This window comes from Mesoplodon densirostris, chromosome 9 (assembly GCF_025265405.1).
Source record: "Mesoplodon densirostris isolate mMesDen1 chromosome 9, mMesDen1 primary haplotype, whole genome shotgun sequence".
Classification (NCBI taxonomy): domain Eukaryota; kingdom Metazoa; phylum Chordata; class Mammalia; order Artiodactyla; family Ziphiidae; genus Mesoplodon; species Mesoplodon densirostris.
The window spans coordinates 107,209,914-107,227,720 of record NC_082669.1 but is presented as its reverse complement, the minus strand read 5'-3'; the positions used below and the strand labels follow the sequence as shown (position 1 = coordinate 107,227,720).

The 17,807-nt window shown below is 45.6% G+C and overlaps 2 non-coding genes across 2 annotated transcripts; one reads left to right on the top strand and one right to left on the bottom strand.

Annotated features, from left to right (window-relative positions):
• Window positions 1-3,427: 3,427 nt before the first annotated feature.
• Window positions 3,428-3,499, top strand: TRNAC-GCA (transfer RNA cysteine (anticodon GCA)). Its single transcript has one exon. It is a non-coding gene; the product is annotated as a tRNA-Cys (tRNA).
• A 13,199-nt stretch (window positions 3,500-16,698) lies between these two features.
• Window positions 16,699-16,770, bottom strand: TRNAC-GCA (transfer RNA cysteine (anticodon GCA)). Its single transcript has one exon. It is a non-coding gene; the product is annotated as a tRNA-Cys (tRNA).
• Window positions 16,771-17,807: the final 1,037 nt, after the last annotated feature.

The following is a 17,807-nucleotide window of genomic DNA, read 5'->3' as shown; positions in this document are numbered from 1 at the left end:
CTTAAAATATTATAATTTACTTTTTCTTTTGATGAAAACAAATCAATCTTATCTTTTTTTAAGAAACAGTATGTGTCTTTTGTGTTAAGAAATCCTTCCTTTTCCTGAGAGTATAACGATAGTCTCCTTTTTTTTTATGAAAGAAGTGGAAAATTTTATTTGAGCCAAATTTGAGGACTATAACCTGGAAACAACATCTCAGAAAGTTCCAAGAACTGTTCCTGAAAGTCTCCTATTTTTAATTCAAATAATTAAAATTTTTTTTTCACATTTAGGTCTTTAATTCATCTGGAATCTACCTTTCTGTGTGGTGAGGGTTTTTAAGTAGTAGTAGTAGTTGTTGTTTTTAATATGGAAAACCAGTTATTTCAGTACCATTTGTTGAACAATTTGGCACTTTCCCCGCTAGTTTGTAATTCCACTTTCATCAAGTGTTGGAGAACCATCTATTTATCGTCCAACCAGGAAACCTTTGCGAGAGAAAAGGGATGCTATTCATATTGATGCTGGGACCACAAGCATCAACTGGGACTGTCCCAAGCAAATTAGGACATAGAGTCACCATATTAGTCAGGGTTCTCCATAGAAACAGAACCACTAGGATGCATATAGTTATATATAGAAATAGAAAGTGATTTATTATGAGGAATTGGCTCAGTGATTATGGAGTCTGAGAGGTTTCACCATCTGTCTTCTGCAAGCTGGAAGTCCAGGAAAGCAGGTGGTGTAGTTCCATCCAAGCTTGGAGGCCTGAGAACCAGGTTAGCCAATAGTGTAAGGTCTGGTCTGAGTCCAAAGGCTGGAGAATCAGGAGCACTGAGGTCTGAAGGCAGGAGAAAGTGATGTCCCAGCTCAAGCAGAGAGCAGATTCACCCTTCCTCCACCTTTGTGTTCTGTTCAGCCCATCCGTGGATTGCATGCTGCCCACCCTATAGGTGAGGGTGAACTTCTTTGTCTGCATGTTGATCCGTTTCTTTGTTTAACGTTTATTCATCCATTTATACAACAAATAGGTTTTTCTTGTTTTTGTTTTTGTTTTTTTACAATCATCCCATTCTTTTAATGAATCACAAATTCCTAAAACAATTTTAAAAAGTGATCTGGAAGCTAGAAGAAAAGATAGAAATCTTCCAAAATTATGAACGGAGTCTAAACCCTGATTCTAAAACCTGGAAGAGATGGTGTACCACCCACACAGAGAAGAATATGGCTCTATCTCACTTACAAACATAAATTACATTTTTTAATCAATAAAGCTTGAGTGAATAAAATTCGACAGTTTATAAAAATCTACCACAATGTGGTAGTTTCCTAGTCATAAAAGCATGATGTACAAAAATTGTTTTGAGAGCTCACTAAGTGCCAGACACACAGAAGAAAACAGATGAAGGGTCCGCCTTCCTGGAGCTTCCATCACGGTGAGGGTGACAGATAATTAATAAAAATCTATATTGCTGTAATGCAGGTCATAATAGGGACTGTGAGAAAAACAAAAACAGAGCGAAGGGCTGAAAAATGATGGGGTGCAATTTAAACAAAGCGGCCAGAGGAGGCCTTGCTGCTGAGCGGACTCTGGACGGAGCAGTGAGTGATGGGAAGAGGCCCCAGCCTGTGTCCAGGGAAAGGTGCCAGGCTCCAAAGTGGAGCGTGTTTGATGCTTTGGCGGAACAGCAAAGACCAGTATGGCTGGGGGCAAGTGCTGGGAACAAGAAAGGAAGGGATTGGGGGGAGAAGAAGCCAGGGCCAGCTCCTGTGGGTTCCAAGGAGGATGGACATGGGATTTCATTCCGAGCAGAGCAGGGAGCTACTGAACCAAGCAGGACACAGAATCTGACTCACGTTTGAAAAGATCACGTTGGTGCCCAGTGGAAGTAGATGGATGGGGAGAAAGAAGACCTGTCAGGAGAGTGTGACAGTGGGTTTGGTGAGGGACAGGCAGTAGGGCCTTGACCACAAGTCCTGACGGTGTGCGGCCAGGTGGGCTCAGATGCTGATACATCCTACCGAAGAGCCGGCATGACTTGCCGTGGGCTTTGGATGCAAAAGGGATGAATTGACAGTGGCTGGCAGGTGTCTGGCAGAGTCGCTGGGAGAATCGTGCCTTTACTTAGTTGGGCAACACAGTTGAGGGGCGGGGAGCAGGTTAAGGGTGAGAACTAATAATTCCCTCTTGCCCATGTTTGGTTTGAGAAGCGTACAGGATCTCTAAATGAAGATATCAAGTAGCAGACCCTAGCTCAGGAGAGAAGGTACCACAGGGGAGTCATCCTTCAACTTTGCATTCTCCTGTTTCTCCCCGGGTTCATCTCCCTTCTTTCTCCTTCTTAACTGAGTGAGGCTCAGCTCCAATAAATGCTCTTGGTTTTGCACATCTGAAATGTCTTTATTTTGTCCTCTTGCTTGAATGTTAGTTTACCTGGGTTCAGAATTCTAGATTGGAAGTTATTTTTCTTCATACCTAAAAAAAATATTTATTTTATAATGTTATAAAATATCAGTAAAGACAACTTTATTATTCAATTGCACTTCTCACCAAAGCATCAAATTTTTAAAAAATTTTGCAATACATGGTTCATGTGTATAAAAGGATATGTTTATCAGTGCTTAATACTTTGGGTTATAATTCTTAGCTACAACATATTTTTTAAGTAACACACAAATAGTAAGGAAAGAAAGTACATAATTTAGAAACAATGAGAAAATATACATTTTGAACAGTCCTTAGTAATTATGAATATCTTGGGTTTAATTCAGAATATTTATGTTTTTTAAAACCCTGTACAGCTGTACCCCTGAAACTAACACATCGTAAATCAAGTCTACTCCAATATAAATTTTTTTTAAAAAACTTACATTTAACAGTGCAAACAGTACATTTGAGGCTGCAGAGGTTGGAGATATGGTTTGAGTTTTTTACTTCTTTGGGGAAAAAAATGTGTTTTTTCCCTGCTAAAATATTGGGTTGTCCAAAATGTTAGTTTGTAACATCTTACGGAAAAACCTGAATGAACGTTTTGGCCAACACAATACATATCTGTCAGAGCTATTTAATTTTACTTTATTTATGTCTATATTTTCACTTATACAATTTTTAGAAATAACATTTTCCTAATTATAATAAAGCAATAAAAATGTATAAATCCACAGGACAAAAAGCAGATGGAAGAGGGATAATTAGTTTCACACAGAAGAAAAAAGAAAACAAACAAACAGCTGACATTCAGTCTGTAGAGGAATCATCCAACAAGAAGTAAGCACTTTTGTGGGAAATGAAGGGGATGTTGGTGACCAGAGGGCGTCGCTGAGGGATGCAGCTCTGCAGGTTCTCACCAGCTCGCTGAGAATGGCTGACAATTGCAGTATACAGCATACCTGGGTATTGAGACATACTGAAATGATGCAAGTTAAGAACCTACAATCTGTGTGTGGGGGTATAGCTCAGGGGTAGAGCATTTGACTGCAGATCAAGAGGTCCCTGGTTCAAATCCAGGTGCCCCCTGTTGGTTTTCTTTCCAACCTAAATCCACACAGGTGGTCACTATAGACCTCCTCAGTACTGACACCCGCCCCTTTTTAGGTAGCTCTCTAAATTTGGCTACTTTCCTCTAGAGGGGCTTAGCAGACAGGACAGGAGAGGGGAGAAAGGGTAGGAAACATCATCTTCTGACTCAGGAAATGGTTGGAAGTCTTCCTCATCCAGAATTAGAGGTTTTGTCTTGCCCCAAAGAGAAACGCGTGTGCTAGGTCAGTTCTCCCATTTACTATTTCTCTTTTCAAGTGAGTTAATAGGCAGGAAGTCCAGGGAGCCGTCTGAATTAGCAGCTGTGCCCCAGAGACCCTGAGGAGGGAACTGGATACCCTTTATTTTAAAAACAACACATACTCTACTCTTCCTCCCACCTCTTCCTACCCTGCAAGCACTAGCCAATCGGACAGACACTTTGGGGGAAGACTATACTGGATGATTCTAAAGGGCATTTTGCCTAAACGTGTATGATTATCAAAGCCGGTGCCCTTTGCAGGGGCCTGAGAAGCTGCCAGGTGGGCTAGGAGGGAGAGGGTGGGAAGGAGACCTGGTGGGAAAGGTGTTCATCTGCCATGGGGCAGACCCCCGGCTTCGTGGAAGGCCACGAATACCCAGGTGGCTGGCTGAGTTACAGATCCAGATAGCATTATGGGTGGAAAGATGCTTTTTAGATAATAACAGCTCATAGGTAGACATTTAAACATGGATCATGAGGCCTCTGATTCATAATTCAGGTAGCCCTACCTGCTATCACTTTTAAAAAAATTAATAGATATTGTTTTTTAGAGCAGTTTTAGGTTTACAGAAAAATTGAGCAGAAAGTATAGAGAGTTCCCCGCTACCCCTCACCTCAGCTGCCACCTCCCAGTTGCCCCGTCATTAACATTTTACAATAGTGTGACATTTGATAAAAATGGTGAATAAATATTGATACATTATTATTAACCAAAGTCCATGGTTTACATTAAGGTTCATGCTTTGTGTTGTACAGTTTTTAGAGTTTTGTGGGTTTTGGGCAAATGCATAACGTCATGTACCCACAATTGAAATATCACACAGAATAGTTTCACTGCTCTAAAAATTCCCCCTGCTATACTTATTCATCTCTCTCTCCCTCCCCAACAAATCCCCGGCAACCACTGATCTGTTTGCTGTCTTCACAGCTTTGCCTTTTCCAGAATGCCATATAGTCGGAAGTATACAATATGTAGCCTTTTCAGACTGGCCTCTTTCACTTAGCAGTATGCATGTAATGTTCCTCCATGTCTTTTCGTGGACTGATAGCTCATTTCTTTTTATCGCTGAGTAATATTCCACTGTGTGGACCTGGGTGACTGGAGGGCTGCGGAGGGAAGAGGCTCACGCAGGGCTTGAGCCCTCCCGCCCTGGGGCAGAGGGAAAGAGAGGTCTCTGACCACACACCAGGGCCCCTTGGTCCCAGGGTTGTGGCCCCCCAAATAATAGCCTTTATGCCTCATCTCAGCTTCCCGGGTCGCGCTACCCGAAGGATCCAGGGCTGCCTCCTCTGGGGCGCTATCTCCCCTGGGTTCAGCGCAGCCCCTGGGACACCGCCTCAGGCGGGGACCAGACCCGGGAGAGCGGAGGAGAGCGGAGTGCGCGATGGAGGGGTCAGTGAAAGAAGGAGGCTGGGGCTGGGGAGGACGGGGCAGAGCAGGGGAGCGGGGGCAGGAGGGAAGGAAGGAAGGATGGCGGGGCGGGGGTCCCAGCCCCAGAAGCCCTAGTTCTCAAGGCTGGTGCCTCCCTACTCGCGGCCTGCAGTTCTGGTTGCAGCTAGAGTGGAAATGCTCTTATTAGACCAGGAGGGGCCTCTAGGGGCTGGAAAGGTGAACTCGTGGCCCGAGAATGCTCTCCAGTCAGTTTGTGGTGGGTGTGTCCGTTTCAGAGGCGGACGTGGAATGAATCAAATTTACGGTAACTACGGAATGCTTGGGTGTGATAACACGTGAAATAAGGTAAGGAGGAGTTTTCGCCGAGGAAGGGGGTGTGGCTGAGGGTTAGAGCGTTTGCCTGCAAACCAAAAGGTCCACCGGTTCAAACTCAGGTGCCCCCTAGTGGCTTGATATATTGTCAAATACAGGTAAACGGCTTCGCTGATAGCACATCGTACTTAATAACGTGTCTGCCGCGGCCCTCGCCACCACTTTTCCCCAGACTGTGTTGTTTTTTCAGATGTCTTCTCTGCTCTGTTACAGTGAAGTGTGGTAAGTTGACCAACTGACTGTAATTCACCTCTCTCTGTTTCTGTGCCTTCTGCTTTGTGACTTTTCTGTTTCTCCTCCAGAAGCCGGTGTGCACTGCATCCCTTTGCTCTGGGCTCGGCAGAATGTCTCAGTCTAGGCCAGTCAGGAGACAGAAGCTACACAGTAATTTAAACAAGGGAAGTTTATTATAAAGAATCATTGCGCTATGAAAATAGGCTAACTCTTAAGGTGCAAAGAAAACTCCAAAGGTACCCTTGAGGTGAGGGGTCCAAGCAAGGGCAAATTTAGAAGGGGAACCCCTCCCCAAAGCTAGGATCCAGACCTCATGGAGGAAGGTGGGGTCGCGGCCCACTCACCAGGTTGCCCCCGCCAGACCCGTTCACGGTTGCCAGGCAAGCAGGAAGCAGACTCTGGGGACTCAGGTAAGCCACGTGGAAGTGTGAGTCCTGAAGCGCGCAGTGTCTGCACCTGGAGGATGTAGGAACCAGACCTCTGGGCAGAGGCAAGCCGAGGCTGGCAGGCAGGTACAGCGGGTTGGGGGCCTGAGAGTGGGGTTGGGGGTGGGGTGTGGAGGTGGTCACCAGCCCAGCGAGGTCACCAAGGGATTTCATTCTCTGGGCGTATGCCTGGGACAGGGCACACCAGGTGTCCTTACACACCTGCACCACCGCCCAGCCTGCAGCAGGAGCCAGAGCGAGAAGACCCCTTTCTCCTGCAGTGTCCCTCCAGCGCCCTGTTAACATCGTGCTCACTGAAAGGAGAAATGCTTAAAGAATCCTGTCCGTTATCCCACAGCAGGTACAGAAGGGTGAATTTGGAGCTGCCAGTCAATAAATTGATAACTGGCACGCCATGTGACGTGTTTTGGCCAACAGGATGTTGGTAGATATGATACAAGCAAGGCCTTGAGATCTACTTGCAAGGTTGGGCTTGCCCTCTGGGACTTCCACCCTTACCCTGAGATGCGCTTGCCCAGTAAGGTTCTCTCCTTCGGCCTGGGCCCCAACATGAGCACACAAGGCCCAGCCCTGAGCCCAATTCACTGAGAGGAGCTAAGGCCAACTAGACCCACAGTTTGAGGCCCACCCACCCGGCCAAGCCCAGCCTAGACCAGCCGATTCACATTCAACCTGCAAACCCATGGTCGTGGCAATAAATGCTTATCATTGTGTGTTACTAGTCGGGGGTGGCTTGTTATGCAACATTATTGTGCATAAGACTGGCAAATACTGAAATCGGTATCTAGGAGGAGACTCTGGCAGTACCCAAATGCAGAAGGGAGCATGGCAGCTTCTTCTGCATACCCAGTTTCCGTGACTGTGTGTGCTTCCTATTTTGTTCAGTCTTTGAATGTAAATGTTTATTGCGGTAAGTCGGTTCCTGTACTGTCACTGGATTTGGCATATGTGAGGGGTGGATCACTTATCTTTTAAGTTCATATGTTTCCAGATCAAGAGATCTTATGTAGATCTCACCTGGATCTTAGGTAGATCCTGGACTTTGTCTGATTGCCTGAGGCTCTGGGGACTTGGGATAAATAAAGCTGAGTATATTTTGCATGTGGGAGAAATGTAAATAATTATGACCGAGAGGGCAGACCATGATAGATTAAACAGTTAGCTCCAGTTCTTCACTTATTCTATCTGTGCTCTTTGCCACAGGACTTTTCACATCCTCCCATTAGAAGTGGGATATATTTCCCTGCCTTTGATGTACGGCTTGGTCCTGTGACCCGGCTTTGACTGATGGGATGTTAGCTCACATGATACAAGCAGAGGCTTGCAACCTGCTTGCATTGTTGGGCTTGCCTTTTTGAGTTTCTGCCATTGCCCTGAAAAAAAGCTTCCCCCGCTAGCTGCTACTCCTCCAATGGGGACTCCAGAATGAACAGACGGAAACCAAGCACAGAAGGACCCACAGCTTGAAGCAGGGCCACCAGGTAAAGCCCAGCCTAGGTCCACTGTTTGGTATCCATGCTGCTGCCCTATGAACATGAAAATAAATGCTTATTGTTGCACGAATCAGAATCTTGGGATGATTTGTTTTGAAGCATTACTGTGGGAATACCTGACTAATACAGCTATGATCCTTAGTCTTTTCCCCTTCCCCCCTGCACTGCTCACCAGGATCTGAGTGAGGGAAGAGGATGAGACTTCAGTTTTTGAAGGAATTCAGTTTGTGGCTACAGGGTAGAAAAGTGCCTATTAGACAAGTGAGGGATCTCCGGGGAATGGAAAGATGAACTCATGGCCGGAAGTCAGTCTCTAGTCAGTTTGTGGTGGGTCTGCCAGTTTCCACAGGCTGACTGGGAATGAACAGGTTACAGCACACTACACACAGGTGAAATAAGCCAAGGAGGACCTCTAGTCAGGCGTGGGGCTATAGCACAGGGGGAGAGTGTTTGCCTGCAGATTAAGAGGGCCCGGGTTCAAAACTGGGTGTACCCTGTGGGTGGCTTCTTTTATTGCCAGATACAGATAAATGACCCTTCCTATTTAACGTTTTTCTTACTGTGAGTCACCGTCGTCACCAGTCTTCTGTGGTCATTGTCAGCTTTCTCAGGTCGCTTGCATTCTCTGGCACAGATCATGGTTCTGTCTTTGATGATCTGCGTGTATTTTATTTCAGTTCTTAATGAGTTCCTCTTCTTTAAAGTTTACGTCATGGAGGACACACTGAATCAGAAGTTACCCAGCTTGACTGCACCGGAATTACTTAGGGAACCTTATTAAAAATAGAGATTAGCAGGGGGAAAGGGCAATATAGGAGTAGGGGGTTAAGAGGTACAAACTATTAGGTTATAAGGTAAGCTACAAGGACATATTGTACAATACAAGGAATATAGCCAAAATTTTATAATAACTATAAATGGAATATAACCTTTAAAAATTGTGAATCACTACAATGTACACCTGTAACTTATATAATATTGGACAGCAACTATACTTCAATAAAAAGATAACATTTTTTAAAATTAAAAAAATATAGATTAGCCCCAGAAATTCTGACTTAGCAGAACTGATGAGGGGCAAGTGAACTTTGTTTTGGGGAAGCACACTCCCCTCCTAACCTTGATCCTAAAATCCAGTGATTCTAAGTGGCTGGAAAATTATTTTGGAACTTACAACCCTGTATAATTCTAAACAACATCTGGTGGAAAACCTCAATGATTTTCAAGCTAGTGCCTTCAGCCCAAGACTGAGGGAAGGTAGGATGCAGGGCTGTAGGCATAGACCATAGCCAGGTGTGCAGAGGTGGGAGAATGTGGGAAAGGTGAGGACAGCACAGGCATGGTAGAGTGGTAACAGGTTGTAGTGGCACAATACTGCCAGGTATGGTGACAGCCCATAAGTAGTATCTCAGCTCCCTGCATTGATGTTCAGAATTGAAACAAGCTTATAGACACCACTGGTTGTTTCTGAGTAAAGCATTTGGTTGATGATTCAGAGGTCCCTCATTTCAATTCAGATGCATTGCTTTCTTTTTCTTTTTACCCCAAACTTTCAACCCTTTTTCCATGTTTTGAGGATTCTTGATTGTGTGAGCCCTGGTGGAAGAAATGGCTCTGCTTACGGCTGCAGAAACCAAAGTTAAAGTCTATGTTCTCCCTCTGTCCCCCTGGCACTTCTGACTCACATTATATTTACTCGTAGACTGAGTGACACAAATCCCAGGGTTGGCAGAGGTCAGGCATCATCCAGCAGCGCCCTAACCAGTGTGACTTGCCCAACAGACTGGCTGGGTTCCCTTGGACCATCCCTGCTTCATGAACCCGCATCTCCAACCTTCCTTCAGTGACGTGAGCTCCCCAACACCAGACAATGCTTGTCCTGCCAGTTTCTATTTCTGTAACAATGTGCTTAGGCTGACACAATAATTGGAGTGAGTTGCAGGCAAAAAGCCTTAAAGAAAATGGGACAGATGTAGGACTGGTTTTCTGTCCTACTTGGGACCGAAGAAAGTGGAAATCCAGTTGATTCTTCAAGGCTGAGAATCTGGGAGCCCAAGGCTCTCAGTGGTAAAGTAGCTGAGTAATTGATCACATAGATGCAATTGGCCATCTGGATTCGAGGCTGGTTATTCATCTGGTAGTCATTTAATGGCTGTTTATGACTGGCGTCCGTTCTGATTGGTCAGTGTCTGTGGTCTTAGTTAAAGATTTTGAGTATCACCTCTTCTTGGACAAAACTTTCAGAGACCAACTGTTGTTCTAGAACAGTAGGAAGGGCCGAGTCTCATGGCTTTGGGAAGCTCAGATGTCCACATCTTCTTCTCCTGACTGAGGTGGAAATGGACAAACTTCCTAAAGACTGCACTAGAAAACTCAGCTCGTGGGACTTCCCTGGTGGTGCAGTGGTTAAGAATCTGCCTGCCAGTGCAGGGAACACGGGTTTGAGCCCAGATCCGGAAAGAACCCGCATGCCGCGGAGCAACTACGCCCATGCGCTGCAACTACTGAGCCTGCGCTCTAGAGCCCACGAGCCACAACTACTGAAGCCCACGCGCCTAGAGCCCGTGCTCCGCAACAAGAGAAGCCACCGCAATGAGAAGCCTGTGCACCGCAACGAAGAGCAGCCCCCGCTCGCCACAACTAGAGAAAGCCCGCGCACAGCAACGAAGACCCAACGCAGCCAAAAAAAAAAAAAAAAAACCCTCAGTTCGTGCTGCTGAATGACTGAGGTTGCTGAAAAGCAAAGGCAAAATCGCCGAATTACAATACTAGTCGGGTTCACAGTTTACCCCGTTTCTCCTATCAATGGCCACTTCAGTGATAGCCACTCCAGCAAAGTGTCAGAGACTGTCAGGACACCTCCTCAAACTTGATAGACTAGTTGCTACATCTTGCCCTCACCTTAGCTTTTATTGGGAGTGTTTCCTGTTACTCAGGAAACAGTGCCAAGGATGATAAAATACTTGGACACTAGGGTCTCCCTGCATAGTTGTGTAGAACTAGTGGTTACTAGTTGCCAAGTTCTACATATATGTACATATGTTTTCATATTTGTAGATAATCCCCAAAGCTTTTAAAAAAGTATTTAACTCATGCACACACGCGCGTGCATGCACACATGTATACACACACACACAACTTTGACATCTCATTTGAATGTCTGTGATGGCCTAGCTTTTCTGTATCTTAATTTTTTACAGATTTTTTGGCTGCGCTACACAGGCATGAGCCTCAGTTTTTATTTTTTATTTATTTTAAAAAAATTTTTGGGCACGCTGCACAGGCATGCGGGATGTGCACAACCGGGGATCGAACCCACACCCCCTACAGTGGAAGCATGGAGTCCTAACCACTGGACAACCAGGGAAGTCCCTAGGCTTTCTATTTCTTATCCAATAATAAACTGAGCTTTGTAATAAGAGAAACAGCCTTGGTACTGAGTTCAAAGGGATATTTGGCAGAAGCAAAAGGTAAAGAATAGGAAAGTGCTGAGCTCCCAATTTGTCTATTCCCTCATATGTCCAATTGCGACAACATAAAACTCTTAGACGAGAGCATAGGCAAAACGTTCTCTGACATAAATCATACCAATGTTTTCTTAGGTCAGTCTCCCAAGGTAATAGAAGTAAAAGCAAAAAATAAACAAATGGGACCTAACTAAACTTAAAAGCTTTTGTATAACAAAGGAAACCATAAACAAAATGAGAAAACAACCTATGGAGTGGGAGAAAATATTTGCAAATGATGCAACCAACAAGAGCTTAATTTCCAAAATATACAAACAGCTCATACAACTCAGTAACAAAAAACCAAACAACCCAATTGAAAAATGGGCAGAAGATCTAACTAGCCATTTCTCCAAAGAAGACATACAGATGGCCAACAGGCACAGGAAAAGCTGCTCAACATCGCTAATTATTAGAGAAATGCAAATCAGCACTACAATGAGGTACCACCTCACACCGGTCAGAATGGCCATCATTACGAAGTCCACAAATAACAAATGCCGGAAAGACTGTGGAGAAACGGGAACCCTCCTACTTACACTGTTGCTGGGAAGGTAAATTGGTGCAGCCACTATGGAGAACGGTATGGAGGTTCCTCAAAAAACTCAAAATAGAGTCGCCACATGATCCAGCAATCACACTCCTGGGCATATATCCAGAGAAAACTGTAATTCGAAAAGATACACGCACCCCAGTGTTCATTGCAGCACTACTTAAAATAGCCAAAACATGGATGCAACCTAATGTCCATCAACAGGTGAATGGATAAAGAAGATGTGGTACCTATCTATATACAATGGAATACTACTCAGCCTTAGAAAAAGAATGAAATAATGCCATTTGCAGCATCATGGATGAACCTAGAGATTATCATACTAAGTGAAGTAAGTCAGAAAGAGAAAAACAAATACCATATCATGTCACTTATATGTGCAATCTAAAATACGACACAAATGAACTTATCTACGAAACAGAAACAGATTCACAGACACAGAACAGACTTGCGGTTGCCAAGGGAGATGGGGTAGGGGGGTGGATTAGGAGTTTGGTATTAGTAGATGCAAACTATTATATAGAGAATGGATGAGCAACTGTATAGCACAGGGAACTATATTCAAGATCCTGTGATAAACCATAATGGAAAAGAATATGAAAAAGAATATATGTATAACTGAGTCACTTCACTGTACAGTAAACATGAACACAACATTGTAAATCAACTATACTTGAATAAAAGAAATTTTAAAAATATAAATAAATAAATAAATAAATAAAATCTCTGATTTTCAAACATGTTTGAATGAAGGTTTAATCTAATCTTATATTCGAAATGGTTTGAATGATTATTTGCAGCATAGACCAGATGACTTTCCAGATTTTTCCAAATATCCTTTCAGATAATATGTAAAAAATGATGTGGGTTTTTAAAAAATGATGTGGGTTTTTGCTTACAAACACATAGTTTCTGCAAAAGTTACTGACAAAGTGAGGCTTTTCTCAATTTGATTTATATACTTGATTTCTTTGGGCAGTAATGTTTTTATTATGGATTTTCATTATTGTCACAAGTTGGTTGTGTCCATAATAACATCCTTTCTACCCTTCACATTCTCCTTTACAGTCCCAGTCTTTCATTAAGTATAAATTCCCAAGGCCACAGCTGCGATACTTTCCCAGTAGCACTTTTTTTTTTTTTTTTTTTTGCGGTACGCGGGCCTCTCACTGTTGTGGCCTCTCCCGTTGCGGAGCACAGGCTCCGGATGCGCAGGCTCAGCGGCCATGGCTCACGGGCCCAGCCGCTCCGCGGCATGTGGGATCTTCCCGGACTGGGGCACGAACCTGCGTCCCCTGCATCGGCAGGCGGACTCTCAACCACTGCGCCACCAGGGAAGCCCCCAGTAGCACTGTTTTGAACAATCGTCTATGCCTGGCTTTTTTGGCAACAAACCCTGGGCGTCGTGAGAAGACAGAGCTGGGTGCATGGCTGCTGTCTCCTGTCTCTTCACATCCCAGGGACCCTTCTTTTGCTCCAAAAAGATGACCGGTTTTGGCTTAGAGACAATGAGAACCAAGGAGACCAGGTTCCTACAGTTCTCTAAGATCACATCCCTGTACAATCTCCATCGAGTGAGGTCAAGGCATTCTGATGTTCCTGAGAGAATTTTAAGGTCACATGTCTGAATGTCAACAGTCCCTGAGAAACTGCCATTTCCTCCTCTTCCTCCTCCTGCTATGGGTTGTTTTCTCAGGCAATACTGTGTTGAGAAATCACACCTGCATCTTGAGAATAGGCCTTCAAAGGTGTCAGAACAGTTCCTTTAATTGCTCCCTTGAAGGACCTTGAAATGCTAAAAAGGCCAACCTCTCCTGCCCTTTATCTCAGGAGAGATTCAGGAATGAATCTTCTGAGCAGTGAACAAAAAGTGACTTCCTTATCATCTTATTTATTATATTTTTTCTTTTTGGCCACACCACACAGCATGCAAAACTTCCCTGACCAGGGATCGAACCCATGCAACCTGCAGTGGAAACAAGGAATCTTAACCACTGGACCACCAGGGTAGTCCCACTTTTTCATTTTAAAATATTCCTTTTATCTGTAGAAATGCTTATTGACTTAAAGTCTATTTTGCATCATATTAATATCTACACTAGCCTTTTTGTTTAGTATCACATAATATATCTTTATTTATACTTTCACTTTCCACTTTTCTGTGCCCCTATATTTAAGGTGATGTTCATGTAAGTAGCTTATGGTGGGTTTTATTTTCTCAAGTCTAAAATCTTATGTTTTATTTGGAGTTTCTTTGTTTTTTTTGTTTTTGACTGCACCGCACCACATGCAGGATCTTGGTTCCCCGGTCAGGGATTGAACCTGTGCCCCCTGCAGTGGAAGCACGGGGTCTTAACCACTGGATCGCCAGGGAATGCCAGAGGAAAGGAGCCCATCCTTCAGTGGGGGGTGGTCTGTCCTGCTGTGGGGCAAGGCTTGGCAAGGAGGGTCCCAAAGGGCCCGGCTTGGCACCGCTGCAGCTGTGCCCACCTGCTGGTCTGGGGCCTCCTGCAGGAACCGGAGCTGCATTTGGGCCTCGCGTGGAGGCTGCAGCCTTTGTGGCCAAATACCTGCCCTGGTGTCCACCAAGTCTCTGGAGACTCTGCCAAGGTCATGGGCTTGAGGGAAAAAGACCACAGAGGATGAGCTGGTAGAGGGACCCCAAGTCCCTCCCGTGTTTCTAGAGGGGACGGTGAGGTGGCCCCAGGTGGGTGCCGAGGGAGGGAAACCTCAGAGGAGGCTTCTGGGTTCCCACAAGGCACAGCGGAGCATGAGGTCATGGCCAGAAAAGGGTCAGTTTGCAGTGAGACCTGTCTGCCAGGTGCCCAGGGGCAGACTAGGGGTGAATAGGAATGCCAGTGTGCTCTTGCTGGGGGGGGGCGGGTGTCACACACTGGTGGACAGTACTAGACCACACTCCCCCCAGGGAGGGGCTGCAGCTCCAGGGGAGAGCATTTGACTGCAGATCAGGAGGTCCCTGGTTCAAATCTCGGTGCCCCCTCATGAGCCTCCTTTTATCCCCTGAAACAGCTGCTGTCCCCCACACTGAAATCTCTAGGAGGACAGAAGAGAGAAGAGGTGGGCTCAGGACCCCTTGGTCACAACCCTTCCTTTGTCACAAACCCAGATGGGCTCCGTCACCCAACCCCACTGTGCTGGTCAGTCCCTTTCTCGTGGCTTCAGGTGGACTTTTGAATTATTCCTTGTCAGCCCAGCACTGGAACATCCTTCTTCTGTTTTAGCAGAAGAAGCTTCTGGGCACTCAGATGAGGGCCCAGTAGGAAAAGGAGCTTATGGTCAGGAGAGGGTGAGTCAGCCAGGCCATGGGGCCAGCCAGGGAGAAACGGAAATGACTGGGGTCCTGGAGGACCCCTCCCTGGAGAGGCCACAACCATGAGATGGTGTCACTTAGGAAAGGGTTGGAAGTGGGCTCCTGGGGCAGGGGAGGAGCATCTGACTGCAGGTGAACAGGTGTGTGGTTCAGATTTTCAGGCCCCTGCAAGCTTATCTCATTTAGTACCAGACATCAGGTAGAAACCTTTCAGGTCGTCTCTTGGGAAGGCCTATCTCACTCCACCCAGTCAGGGCTCAGCCATGGGAGTGAGAAGCAGATGAAGGCAGCCGGCCAGGTCGTGCCTTGCCTCAGGGTTGGGGGAACAGGAAGAACCTGAGACTAGCCCTGTGGATGGGGCCCCAACCCTATTATTAATCAGGTGTGTGTGCTTGGACATGTCTCTTAATTATGGCCTCTTTTCAACCCTATAATACGGGGCCCAAAACTAAATTGGTGGTTCCTAATTTTCACTTTCCTTTGGGATCTTCTCAGGAGTTTGTTAAAAATAGAGTCCTTTGGTCTCACTCCCAACCCTCCTAATTCAGGAGGTCCAACCTGGAGCCTTGAACTTCATTTCCATGAAAGCCCATCCCACTCTCACCACCTTACATGCCTGTGTGTGATGGGCAGCCCAGTTCGGGGACTGTGGCCTTAGTTTAGTTCAGAGACCCTCCACTGATACAGCCATGGCTTTTACACTGATGTCCTTGGCCCTGAGTGGCTGGGCGTGGGCAGAGGATTGTGCAGAAGGGGATGGCGAGCAGGGATGCCTTCTGTGTGCGGTAGAGCAAGTCTCGTGCACTCATTAGACAGAGGTGCTGCTCAGTGTCTGAAGGAGTTCTGAATATAATTACAGAGGTCAGAGGTCTTCATTAGGCAGGAACAATGAGATGAGCTTTTAAGGACAGATGCGTCTTACCTGTTTCTTACTTTTACGTTTTCACTGATTTGGGAATATAATTCCAGCTTCCTTTCCCTGGCCAGAGCCAATGATTCTGCGTGGAGGAGAAAGAGCAAAGAGGCAGGGGGGGTCAGGCCAGCCCTTCCCCCACCCCCTCACTCCTTGGCATTTGTCCCACAGAAGCAAGCAGAATCCTGTTCTTCCCCAGACCCTGGTCTGGGTCTGTGAGTCTGGAGTAGACCCAGTGGGAGCTTTAGGAGCTGGGGTCACGGAGCCTAAGTCCAGGGCCTCTGACCTGCAGCCCAGCATGAGGGGCTCAGGAAGCTAAGCAGCTACCCCACTGCAGGAGTACAAGGGCTTCTCTAGGTTCATCTACTTCAGTGTTATAACCCGTGGGAGTGCAGTGAAGACACAGCAGCCCCCTCCGTGGAGAAGGTGTGGGTCTGTGAAAGGTGAAATCTCTGGTTGGAGCTGAGGAAAACCCAGAGGGGCTAGAGGAGGCAGGGATCTGTGCCTTGTAAACTTTAATTTTCCTGTAAGTCACCTGAAGGTGTATCTTTAAATTTCAGACTGGGTCTGCGCTTTCTGAGGAGTTGTGAGTCAAAGAGTCTTATAGGCTTTCTCTTTCTTCTCCAGGTGTCCTGGCCTAGGGAGGGGAAAACAGGTAATGCCAGACCCACTCTGGGATTAAAAGTGAGACAAAACAGGGGGCACCTGGATTTGAACCAGGGACCTTTTGATCTGCAGTCAAATGCTCTACCCCTGAGCTACACCCCCTGACCTGGCAAAGAGGTGTAATTAATGCCTTTTACCTGTGTTGACACACCCAGACTCAGGCTTGCTGGTTAGGATGTCCTGGTCAGCTCTGCTTCTCTGAACCTGGCCTCCCACCTTCCAGGGACCAGCCCTTCTCCCCTCATCACTTCTATGTGCATCTGGCTGAGGACCCCCTGGTAGCCTGGTTGACCTTTAAAGGTGGGGAGACCTTTCAAATCATCCAGATAATCCTCTATGGTAATGAGTCATTGAGCATCTACTGTGTGTCAGGCACACTGGGATGGTGACATAACTGTGACTAGGTGACAGTGCCTTCTCCTGCCTGAAAGAAGGTTCAGAGCCCATGTCCAAGGGTTATTTAATGACATAGAATAAAGTTCATGAGAATTCGTCAAGTGAAAAGGCAGTTACAGAACGGTCTGTAAGGAGTTATAGATGATTTCAGCCTTTTATGTGTTTTTATTTCCCTTTCAACTTTTCTATATTGAGCATGTTGCCTTCGTAAAAACAAAAACAAAGTTACGTAGGAAAAATGATACTCTAGGGAGTTCCACTTCTAGGAACTTCTAGGTATCCTTCAGAAATATTCATGAATGCACAGTGAGCGTGGAGACTCCCTGCAACCTTTTTCTGGATTAGCGCTAAACTGGAAACCGCCTAAATATGCATCGACAGGGAACTGGTTACAAACACTGTGGTACGGTCATAGGAATATGATGCAGCAATACAAGGTAAAATTGGTCCAGAGTTCTGTCATGGAAAGATGCTTAAACAATACCATTCAGTGAAAAAAGCAAATTGTATGACATAGACATGTATGATATGAGCTCATGTGGGCTTTTAAAAAGATACTGTGTATATGTATTATTATGTAATAAAAAGATTATACACACAAAGAAACTTACGTATAAACATAGGTGTCTACATGTCCATACATATACATATACACCTATGGAAGGAAATAGACCAGATAGTTAATAATGGCAACCCCCAGAGAGTAGGGAGGGGGTTCTTTCATTTTCCAATTTTTGCACGTC